This window comes from Thalassophryne amazonica, chromosome 18 (assembly GCF_902500255.1).
Source record: "Thalassophryne amazonica chromosome 18, fThaAma1.1, whole genome shotgun sequence".
In the NCBI taxonomy this organism is placed as follows: domain Eukaryota; kingdom Metazoa; phylum Chordata; class Actinopteri; order Batrachoidiformes; family Batrachoididae; genus Thalassophryne; species Thalassophryne amazonica.
This window is the reverse complement of record NC_047120.1, coordinates 12,062,009-12,073,598: the sequence shown is the minus strand read 5'-3', so window position 1 is coordinate 12,073,598 and position 11,590 is coordinate 12,062,009. Positions and strand designations below refer to the sequence as shown.

Here is an 11,590-nt window from a genome sequence, read left to right as displayed (position 1 = left end):
CAATGGGCCTCAAGATCTCGTCACGGTATCTCTGTGCATTCAAAATGCCATCAATAAAATGCACCTGTGTTCTTCATGCATAACAGACACCTGCCCATACCATAACCCCACCGCCACCATGGGCCACTCGATCCACAACATTGACATCAGAAAACCGCTCACCCACACGACGCCACACACGCTGTCTGCCATCTGCCCTGAACAGCGTGAACCGGGATTCATCCGTGAAGAGAACACATCTCCAACGTGCCAAACACCAGCGAATGTGAGCATTTGCCCACTCAAGTCGGTTACGACGATGAACTGGAGTCAGGTCGAGAACACGATGAGGACGACGAGCATGCAGATGAGCTTCCCTGAGACGGTTTCTGACAGTTTGTGCAAAAATTCTTTGGTTATGCAAACCGATTGTTTCAGCAGCTGTCTGAGTGGCTGGTCTCAGACGATCTTGGAGGTGAACATGCTGGATGTGGAGGTCCTGGGCTGGTGTGGTTACACGTGGTCTGCAGTTGTGAGGATGGTTGGATGTACTGCCAAATTCTCTGAAACGCCTTTGGAGACAGCTTATGGTAGAGAAATGAACATTCAATACACGAGCAACAGCTCTGGTTGACATTCCTGCTGTCAGCATGCCAATTGCACGCTCCCTCAAATCTTGCGACATCTGTGGAATTGTGCTGTGTGATAAAACTGCACCTTTCAGAGTGGCCTTTTATTGTGGGCAGTCTAAGGCACACCTGTGCACTAATCATGGTGTCTAATCAGCATCTTGATATGGCACACCTGTGAGGTGGGATGGATTATCTCAGCAAAGAAGAAGTGCTCACTATCACAGATTTAGACTGGTTTGCGAACAATATTTGAGGGAAATGGTGATATTGTGTATGTGGAAAAAGTTTTAGATCTTTGAGTTCATCTTATACAAAATGGGAGCAAAACCAAAAGTGTTGTGTTTATATTTTTGTTGAGTGTATATATATATATATATATATATATATATATAAAGTATCCATAACTAGGGGTGGGTATTGATAAGATTTTATCAATATCGATACCATTATCGATTCCTTATCGATACCTCTTGTGAATTTTCTGTGTACTAAAAGTAGGCTTTACAGGTTTTCTGTCAACAACATTTTATTGAGTCTTAAAGAAAATAAATATGAAAGTGGTCACTGGATCCTTAAACTCTGGACATAATAAACTTTGCATGGTGGATCCTTGATCTCTGGACATAAATACTCTGTGTACATGCTCTGATTCCTTTCCGGTGGTGCTGCTCTGCGGGCCTCATGTGTGGTTGCTGCTTTCTAGCTATGTTTTACATCTTGCTGTGTGTGTGTGTGTGTGCGCATTTTTTTTTTTTGATGCGTCAATTTACTTTGTGTTAACTGCACATAAGGATGGCATTATTTGTGAAAGTACTTCTTTTGGCGCTATTCCTCTGGACTTCGTTGAGGACATGCCAAACACATCTCTGCTGCGTGTGTAACAGCAGAGATGCGCTGCTTCCCTCCGCTCTTTGGGAATTACACCTCCGGCAGATTTACCTGAGGCTGTGGTGGTCCAGCGAACTCACAAGTTATGACAACGAAAGCGAGGCCGGCGAGGGGGCATACGGCAGCGTCTCCGCCAGAGAGGCAGCAAACTACTGCTGCCGGGCATGATCCTCTGTATCGCCCGGTCTTTGAGGAATAAAATGCAGGCGCTCCGGGTTACTGCCAAGGTATGTTTCAAGTACCGGGAGTCGAGCTGCACCCACGGAACGGAGGACGATTCTCGTTTCTTGACTGCAACAAGACTCCCAGTTAGTGACTTTTATCCACACAAAAGTGACTCACAACTGACATATTTTAATGGATTTGCGAGGAGTTAAGAAGCAGACTTGCCACTTCTGAAGAGCAATGAATCAAAGAACCAATGAGCCAGCGGGTCGAAGCACTGCTTCATTGGTTCACACTTCAAAGTGGAGTCGTGCTGCAGAAGCGGTTGATTACAGAGCTGCTGCAGGGTCTGTAATCAACGTAGAGGAATGATCATTTTCCTGACAAACACCCTCAAAAACAACAGCTGCTCTGAAGGACTGATAAGGAAACCGTTAAGCAATATCAGTGGATCGAATCATTTCTAATGACCCAGTCACATGGCACTTAATGAAGGGTGACAAAGCCCTAATGGAACAAGAATTCTGGACTTTCACTGACTTTTGTTGGCATCATTTAACCTTCACTCATCTTCGTTCCTGTAGCGGTCGCTTCTCAGGATTTCTAAGCTGTCGAAAAATTTGAACGAAGGGCAACAAAAACCTCAATTCATCCGTGTTTCGTTTTGCTGTTGACGTTTTTAATCGTTTGCTTAGTTTTTGTAAACGTTAGTGTTTAGTTTGTCTTCATTCGACCAGTTGAATGTTTTCACACAGTGCAGAAGCCGGTTTGTGAGCACTGCTGCATTCATGTACCATCGGAAATTACAGGGCAAACTCAGCCTGCTTGCTTGGATTTTTTTTTTTTATCTGGGTGGGGGGTCAGCTTCAATGGGCTCAGGCACCTTATATAGGGAAGAATTAATCTTTTGTGTGGATACAATTAATTATTTTGCCAAAAGCAACTGCTGAATTTGAAACAACAAAAAAGTTATGTAATTTCTGACGGTACTTCAACGCAGTGGCAGTAGCAGCTCCTGTGTGCGCTTATTAATTTTTATTAAATATAACAATGTGAGTGTAGGAATGACAATCCAGCCCTTATGTACATGTGGCAACAGGTAGATAATTCAAATGATTATATAAAGAGCTGTTCTGGAAGGCAGAATTCACGTTGTGGATCAGCTGCAGCTCGTGGAATAACCGCACGTGAGTCAATGTGCGTTCACACAAACTGATCAATTTACTGCTCTGATATATTCAATCATCTTTACACATATTTATTCCCTGTTTTGACAGTTTTCTGTTATAAATCAATATATATACAGTGGTGGGCACAGTTCCGATAATCCGATAACTGATAATTATCGAAGATAATGTTTTCATTATCAGATTATCTTTTTAGATAAATTTAAAAACCATTATCAGACTAATTATCTTGCGATAAAATTTTGTCTGATAATTTTTAGACCGATAACGTGGTAAATAAAGCTGAACAGCTACAAATAGTTATAAAACTTAAAATCAGTTGAGCACCTACCTGTTAAATGTTTCGTAGCTGATGTGTAGTTCTACCCTCTGCAAAACAAAGAGCTGCTTTAAGAAGAAACCACTCTATCCTCTGTAGACAAAGGAGAACTGGTCCCCAAAAAAATTAAAATTAATTTCTCTTAACCCCATACTGATACACGGGCAATATCACCTAGTCATCCAGAGGCATACATTTTTAACTTATGGTTCAACTTTTAACCAAACTAATGTCGGACAAGTTATTTAAATTAATGTCATGTCTGAAGTTTTATAAAGTGAAAAGATCAGATATATGTTTTAGTTTTAAAGTAATGCACTAATTTTTAAGGTTTTAGTGTGGATATATGCTGTGCCCAGCAGTGCATTATGGGTAGGATAAGGTAATCTCAGTATGTTCACGACATGAGAAATGCATTTTAAACACTCTGATCAGGCTCTGCGGACAACAGCATTAAATTCTACTGCCTAAAACTCTCGTGAATATATTCTCTGGGTTTATAGACGTTGTTATTGTGTCTGCATTTATTAAATTCCATGCATCTTAAATGTAGCAGACATGGATTATCTGGAATTTTGTTTTGCCAAGTTTTCAAAGTCTCTAATGCCATCTACTGGCCAGTAGTGTTCATTCGCCCTACTGACGTATCCCATAATCTCATAATAAATCCCATAATAAAGAGCAAACTTCACTTTCCTCCAGAACGACATGATGATGGAAACATCTGATGCTGTAGCTGATCATGATGCTGTAGCTCCTCTGAAAAAGAGAGCTTTAAATCAGAAGTGTCTGACTCCGTGGTATAACTCACAAACTCGTAGCTTAAAGCAGATAACCCGTAAGTTGGAGAGGAAATGGCGTCTCACTAATTTAGAAGATCTTCACTTAGCCTGGAAAAAGAGTTTGTTGCTCTATAAGAAAGCCCTTCGTGAAGCTAGGACATCTTTCTACTCATCACTAATTGAAGAAAATAAGAACAACCCCAGGTTTCTTTTCAGCACTGTAGCCAGGCTGACAAAGAGTCAGAGCTCTATTGAGCTGAGTATTCCATTAACTTTAACTAGTAATGACTTCATGACTTTCTTTGCTAACAAAATTTTGACTATTAGAGAAAAAATTACTCATAACCATCCCAAAGATGTATCGTTATCTTTGGCTGCTTTCAGTGATGCCGGTATTTGGTTAGACTCTTTCTCTCCGATTGTTCTGTCTGAGTTATTTTCATTAGTTACTTCATCCAAACCATCAACATGCTTATTAGACCCCATTCCTGCCAGGCTGCTCAAGGAAGTCCTACCATTATTTAATGCTTCAATCTTAAATATGATCAATCTATCTTTGTTAGTTGGTTATGTACCACAGGCCTTTAAGGTGGCAGTAATTAAATCATTACTTAAAAAGCCATCACTTGACCCAGCTATCTTAGCTAATTATAGGCCAATCTCCAACCTTCCTTTTCTCTCAAAGATTCTTGAGAGGGTAGTTGTAAAACAGCTAACTGATCACCTGCAGAGGAATGGTCTATTTGAAGAGTTTCAGTCAGGTTTTAGAATTCATCATAGTACAGAAACAGCATTAGTGAAGGTTACAAATGATCTTCTTATGGCTTCGGACAGTGGACTTATCTCTGTGCTTGTTCTGTTGGACCTCAGTGCTGCTTTTGATACTGTTGACCATAAAATTTTATTACAGAGATTAGAGCATGTCATAGGTATTAAAGGCATTGCGCTGCGGTGGTTTGAATCATATTTGTCTAATAGATTACAGTTTGTTCATGTAAATGGGGAATCTTCTTCACAGACTAAAGTTAATTATGGAGTTCCACAAGGTTCTGTGCTAGGACCAATTTTATTCACTTTATACATGCTTCCCTTGGGCAGTATTATTAGACGGTATTGCTTAAATTTTCATTGTTACGCAGATGATACCCAGCTTTATCTATCCATGAAGCCAGAGGATACGCACCAATTAGCTAAACTGCAGGATTGTCTTACAGACATAAAGACATGGATGACCTCTAATTTCCTGCTTTTAAACTCAGATAAAACTGAAGTTATTGTACTTGGCCCCACAAATCTTAGAAGCATGGTGTCTAACCAGATCGTTACTCTGGATGGCATTTCCCTGATCTCTAGTAATACTGTGAGAAATCTTGGAGTTATTTTTGATCAGGATATGTCATTCAAAGCGCATATTAAACAAATATGTAGGACTGCCTTTTTGCATTTACGCAATATCTCTAAAATCAGAAAGGTCTTGTCTCAGAGTGATGCTGAAAAACTAATTCATGCATTTGTTTCCTCTAGGCTGGACTATTGTAATTCATTATTATCAGGTTGTCCTAAAAGTTCCCTAAAAAGCCTTCAGTTGGTTCAGAATGCTGCAGCTAGAGTACTGACGGGGACTAGCAGGAGAGAGCATATCTCACCCGTGTTGGCCTCCCTTCATTGGCTTCCTGTTAATGCTAGAATAGAATTTAAAATTCTTCTTCTTACTTATAAGGTTTTGAATAATCAGGTCCCATCTTATCTTAGGGACCTTGTAGTACCATATTACCCCATTAGAGCGCTTCGCTCTCAGACTGCGGGCTTACTTGTAGTTCCTAGGGTTTGTAAGAGTAGAATGGGAGGCAGAGCCTTCAGCTTTCAGGCTCCTCTCCTGTGGAACCAGCTCCCAATTCAGATCAGGGAGACAGATACCCTCTCTACTTTTAAGATTAGGCTTAAAACTTTCCTTTTCGCTAAGGCTTATAGTTAGGGCTGGATTGGGTGACCCTGGACCATCCCTTGGTTATGTTGCTTTAGACGTAGACTGTGTTTCATAATTATTGTATGGCCTTGCCTTGCAATGTGGAGCGCCTTGGGGCAACTGTTTGTTGTGATTTGGCGCTATACAAGAAAAAAGTTGATTGATTGATTGATTGATGAGGAAGCGATTGTAGCTCACAACAGCTCCCACTGAAAATAATGGAGAGGCCTTTGATTCTCGCATGTTTACATAAAATAAACAATAACGTCTATAAACGAAGAGAATATATTCACGAGAGTTTTAGGCACAATATAAAAATAGCTTTATGTTGCGATGTTAATGGTGTTGTCTGTGTGCGGCGGACGGTTAAAGTGCAGCGTGATCAGAGCATCTCAATGCAGTTCTCAATGTTACTGAGATCTCGCAGCGCGGCGACCTCTCCAAGGTTTTGTGGGATTTGAAACGTCAATGGGGCGAATAGCCAACATTTATGTGTCAAGACAATATTGAGTGCACGTTTTACAATATCATAAAACGTGCGCACATTGGGCCTCATGTATCAATGTTGCGCACTTGTGGCGTAAATTTACGGTGTAAATTTGAAGTACACCAAAGTTGCCGTGACATGTATCAAACAGTGCGCACCTGCCCATTTCCGGCATACGCCCGACGTGACCTTGATAAATGCGGCGGGTGAAAACAATCGTAATTATAATAAACACGCCCATAAATATTCAGACTACGATTCAGACACACCCTCAATTTACGACATGGAAGCCAGGAAGATGGCAAAGAAAAAGAACTCCACCAATCACGACGCGTGCCAATAGAGCATCAAAAGCGGCCATCGTATTAATTGTTTTGTAGTATAATCAAAAAAAGTGTTACAGTGGTCCCTCGTTTATCGCGGGAGTTACGTTCTAAAAATAGCCCATAATACGCGAAACCGCAACGCAGTCAGTGTTATTTTTTACAATTATTATAGATGTTTCAAACCTGTAAAAACCCTGTAAAACCACTTTATACACTTTTCTCAATCAGGCATGAACATTTTCTCACTTTTCTCTCGTGTGTAAACACTCTCAAAGTTCAAACCTTAGTAGAAAAATAAGACCAAACTGTTTTCAGGCCCAAACATTTGTTTGAGAAATAAAAATAGAACGTTAATAAATAATTATGATGGCTTTTAGAACTAACGAATTTAATTTTAACGATCAACGTACGAGGTTGGACACATAAGAAATTATTAATAGTGACTGACCAGTATTTCACAGTTCGTCTGATCGCGTCTCTTCGTCCTGACGCTGCGCCTTTTTCCACTCACACCTGGCTGCAGGTGTCTGTTTCCGAGTGACAAATACAGTTATGAGTAGTTGTTGGCGCTCTTTTTTCTTCTGGGCGAGAAGATTCTTATAAACAGACACGTAGAACACAGAACACTGTAAAAAAAAAAAAAAAAAAAAGCATGCAAAATTGGACTAAAGAAATCCGCGAAATGACGAGGCCGCGAAAGGTAAACCGCGTTATAGCGAGGGACCACTGTATTCTCTTTTCATATGTCAATAATTCTTGACATGTGGATATTTGCTCGCTCAATTAATAAGACATGCCTAATTTTTCAGATTTCTTTATTTTTAAAATGTATTTCTTTATTTATTGTAACAAACGAATGGAGAAAACAAAACCCGTGTAAAACGATCACACCACATAAAGTTAAGCTCAGTGCTGCTCTGGCTCCAGGCTCGAAGTCTGGAGAAAAAGGCACGCAGCGCTTTCTTTGCGGTCAGCGCTGTGGCCACGGATCGTGCTCGATAGACCAACAATCCCGCAAAAGTGGGATTTGTATTGATTATTATGTAGTATAATCAGGAAAGTGTTATTTATGTAACATATGCATTGATTTGTATAATGGCACTGTTTATCATGTTGATAATTTTCATTTTTATGTGAATTCCAGCGCCGGTTCTTTCTGGTGTATAATTTACGCCACTTCTCGACCTGGTGTATATTTTCAGCGCAGCGTACGCCAACGACCACATTGATAAATGCCAAGTAGCGCAGCTGTTTTGGTGTACACCCCATATACGCTCAAATAGCGCCGTACGCACATTGATACATGAGGCCAAATATTTTGCGATGACACTTCCAGGGCTCCGTAAAAATGCCTGTTTTTACAAATAAAAAAAAATGGAATATTTTACAAAAGCACATTTATCTGTGAACACCAACACACGTCACATTATCGTGTTGGTTTACATAATGAATGACTGAACCAATCAGTGTTTAGCAGAGGCACATTTTACCCAGAATCCTTTGCAATCTGTCTGTGTTTGTTACAAAACCTCAGAATTAGTGCATTATTCAACATTAAAAGATATATGTTATATTTTAACTTTGTACAAATGACAGAACTGACATTAATGGAGTTATTCTATCGGTATTAATGGTATTTATAAATCAAAACCATAAGTCAGCACTGCTTTATTTTCCAAGACCTCCGCCTGACCGGAGCATTGTGACTGATAGAGAGCTGGGCTTTATGGCTGTTCTCAGCTTGCTTCTGTGCTGGAAGCCATGTAGTAAACAAGAGCTTCCAGCAGGGGGCAAGATGTTCAAAGACAGAAGCGTGGGCTCATTGTTTGGGTTTGTTGTCGCTTTTGATGCCACCAGAAGCGATTGTGGTGTTAAAACTCAAATTCAGTTTATTAGTAGTTGCAAATGTACCAGAGACAATACTGGAATTGATCGGTTATCGATTATCTGTAACTTCCGATACATTTTTGGGTGGTGTATCGTTTTAGCTTTATTAAAGATAACTTTTCAGTTATCTGATTATCTGTTATCGATGTTAATTTTTTGGTTATCTGTGCCCACCACTGTGTATATAGTAACATAATGTAGTGATAGAGCAGTGACCACGGCACACCAGAGGTTTTTTTTTTTATTATTTAATTGGAGCAAGACGGAGCGCGCAGCGTGTCGTCAGACAGTGAGGATTTTGATGATGAAGGAGACGATCCCTATTTTGTCCTGGACAAGGAACCAAAGCAGGTGGGTCACCGACGTGCGTTCGGCACCGATGACGCAGTTCACGGATTAATACATGATTACATGAGCCATCATCCATCTCAGCAACAGATATGTGAAGCTTTTGTACATTATTTGGGGGGGAGCTCCCACAGAAGCTGAACGGTTTTAGCCATGCCCATGCTCCATCGAAGCACTTACTCAAAAAAAAAAAAAAAAAAAAGTCTTAAGGACTTAAATGGCATGGTGAGATGCTGAAGAGCTTCGCTCGTCATGTCCGTGACATATACATATTAAATAAATAAATGTGGTGGAGTTGGTCTAAAATAAAGTTTAATGGACAAACCTGCTCTGGATCAGCGAACTTCAGGCTTGAAAACAGCATCCAGCACATTGACTTGTTTCTTCTCTTCTTTAAATCCACTAATTTCTTCTTGCTGCTCTGCGATGTTTTTTGTTTCTACTCAAATATCTCGACATTAGCAGCAGTTAGCCGCTGTTTCAACAACCTTCTCAGCTGTTCCACCTTTTCGCGCTATCTTCGCCTTTTGTGCTTCCGGAACTCTTCAAAAAACATATTCGAGGACGAGGATCACAGAGTGAAGTTTGAGCTGTTCAAAGAAGAGTTTCCAGCGTCTCCAGCTAACTAGCTTTAGCCTCAGACGAAAACAGGAAAGTTCTTCTTCGTTGGATTCTTCTTCTTCTTCTTCTTCTTCTTCTATCGAGGTTTTTTTTTTTTTTTGGCAGTTTGCAAACCGACAGGGTGTGGAGCATAAATGGAGTTTGACGTATTTGGAGATCAGGGAGCGGGAGAAAAAAGGTGGACGAAATTACACTGACCTATATTCTCTTGAATAACCCTGTTTCCTTTAAATATGCCAATACACTCCTCCAAGCTGTTCGAATGTTAAACTGTTCCGTCATTGTCTAATAGAATTCTTCTTTGTCTGTTATATTCTTGTCACTCCAGTAACATGTGCTCAACAGTCTCTTCTGCTGCATCTCAAACACTGACCAGTTTCATGTTTTCCAGTGATGCTGAGAGTTTGATTTAAACCTGTGTGACCTATACGTAGTCATGTGATTACTTCTTCCGTGTATATATTGTTTGCAATGGGATGCCAATTAAACAAGTACAAATTGTAAAGAACACAATAAAGATCTTAATAATGTAAATAGCAACTGCATACCTATAAATATAAAAATAAACAACACATTTAGCACCAATATTAGGACTAGAAAAACAACTGACTGGAAGATAGGTGAAACATTTGAACTAAAAATCACATTAATAATAAATAAAAGGGTTGAGTTCCTCTTAGCTGGCTGAATAAAAATAACTTTAACTGTATTTTAAAACTTATCTTGTTACTTTTTGACTGCAACTGAGTTGTGATTCCGTTCCAGGCTGTGGCACCAGTATGTTTGAAGGAAGTTTGTCCAAAAGATTTGAAAGATAAATAATGAGAGAGTAGAGTCCTGAGTGATTATTATAATTTAGACAAAAGGAGGATGACAGATAGTTCTGGGTCGTACCATGAATAATATTATGCACTAAGTTAATTTTTAACTGTTTAATTCTGAGAGTTACTGGAAGAATTTGGACCTGTTTGAACTCAATGTGTCCTATGTGGGTCCTGGGAGGGACATTGAGGAAATATCAAACTATTTTGTTCCAGGTGCTTTGCAGACAATTCTGAAGGTCCTTAGTAAGACCAGAACACCAAGAAGTGCTGCCATAGTCACAGTGACATTGAATCAAAGCAGAAATCAGTATTTTTTTTCTTTCAGGATCGAGATGTCTGGTCTCACAATACAAAAACTTTAGTTTCTCTGTGTCTGTCACAGAACCGTCCAGCCACATTTCACTCACACCTATAATGGCAGCTCTGGATCCCTCAGCGATCAGATGAAGCTCGTTCACTTTGGGCAACAGGCTCTGTGCATTCACATGGAGGAAATGCAGCCTTTCTGTTTGAATCACTTGAAGTTTGGTTCTGAGGGCAGGTCTTCAACTTGGACGTCAGAAAGTGAAATGTTAGTTGGATTCTCTGTCAGAGTTCCAGAGCCTGGCGTAGTTTGATGAATCCATGTTGATACATTTGCAGTGGACCACAGATTGTAAGTGTCACAGCAAACGTTGGATCTCGCCAGCTTCAAACACTCAATACACGGAAACTCCGTAGGTCCAGGATTCGAGTGTGAATCCCCGATGAGCAGCACCAAAACAAAAACCAGATACAACCAAGTTTTCACTGGGCGCCGTGTTTGTTTCCATTTGACAGCGGTGTCCCTGACCCCGGGGTCAACAGCAACAAGGTTTGCTGTCGTTTTCATTGTAGAGTGACAATGAAAAGGAGAACGGGAGATATTCAAGATTTCTTCATTCAGAAGAAACAAACTGAGAGCAGGACCAGTGCAGGTCAGCAGGCGTTGAGCTCTGAAATCAGCAGTGAAATTCAGAGTCAGCCTGAACGCAGCAGTCAGGGATCACATGCTGAACAAATCTTCCAGGGCCGGACCAGCACTCATGGACCTCCAGGTGAAAATACACATATCAGGAAAACTGAATGAATGAATGAATTAATTTATTCAGCACACACAGACTCAAAATACAGTGAGGAAAATAAGTATTTGAACACCCT

General features: G+C 40.3%; 1 long non-coding RNA gene across 1 annotated transcript in view; it reads right to left on the bottom strand.

Annotated features, from left to right (window-relative positions):
* LOC117530325 overlaps positions 1–9,465 on the bottom strand; it is a 28,840-nt gene extending 19,375 nt beyond the window's left edge. The window contains exon 1 of the long non-coding RNA XR_004566315.1: positions 9,292–9,465. This is a non-coding gene — a long non-coding RNA (uncharacterized LOC117530325). The remainder of the gene's footprint in view (positions 1–9,291) is intronic.
* Between the last annotated feature and the right edge of the window lie 2,125 nt (positions 9,466–11,590).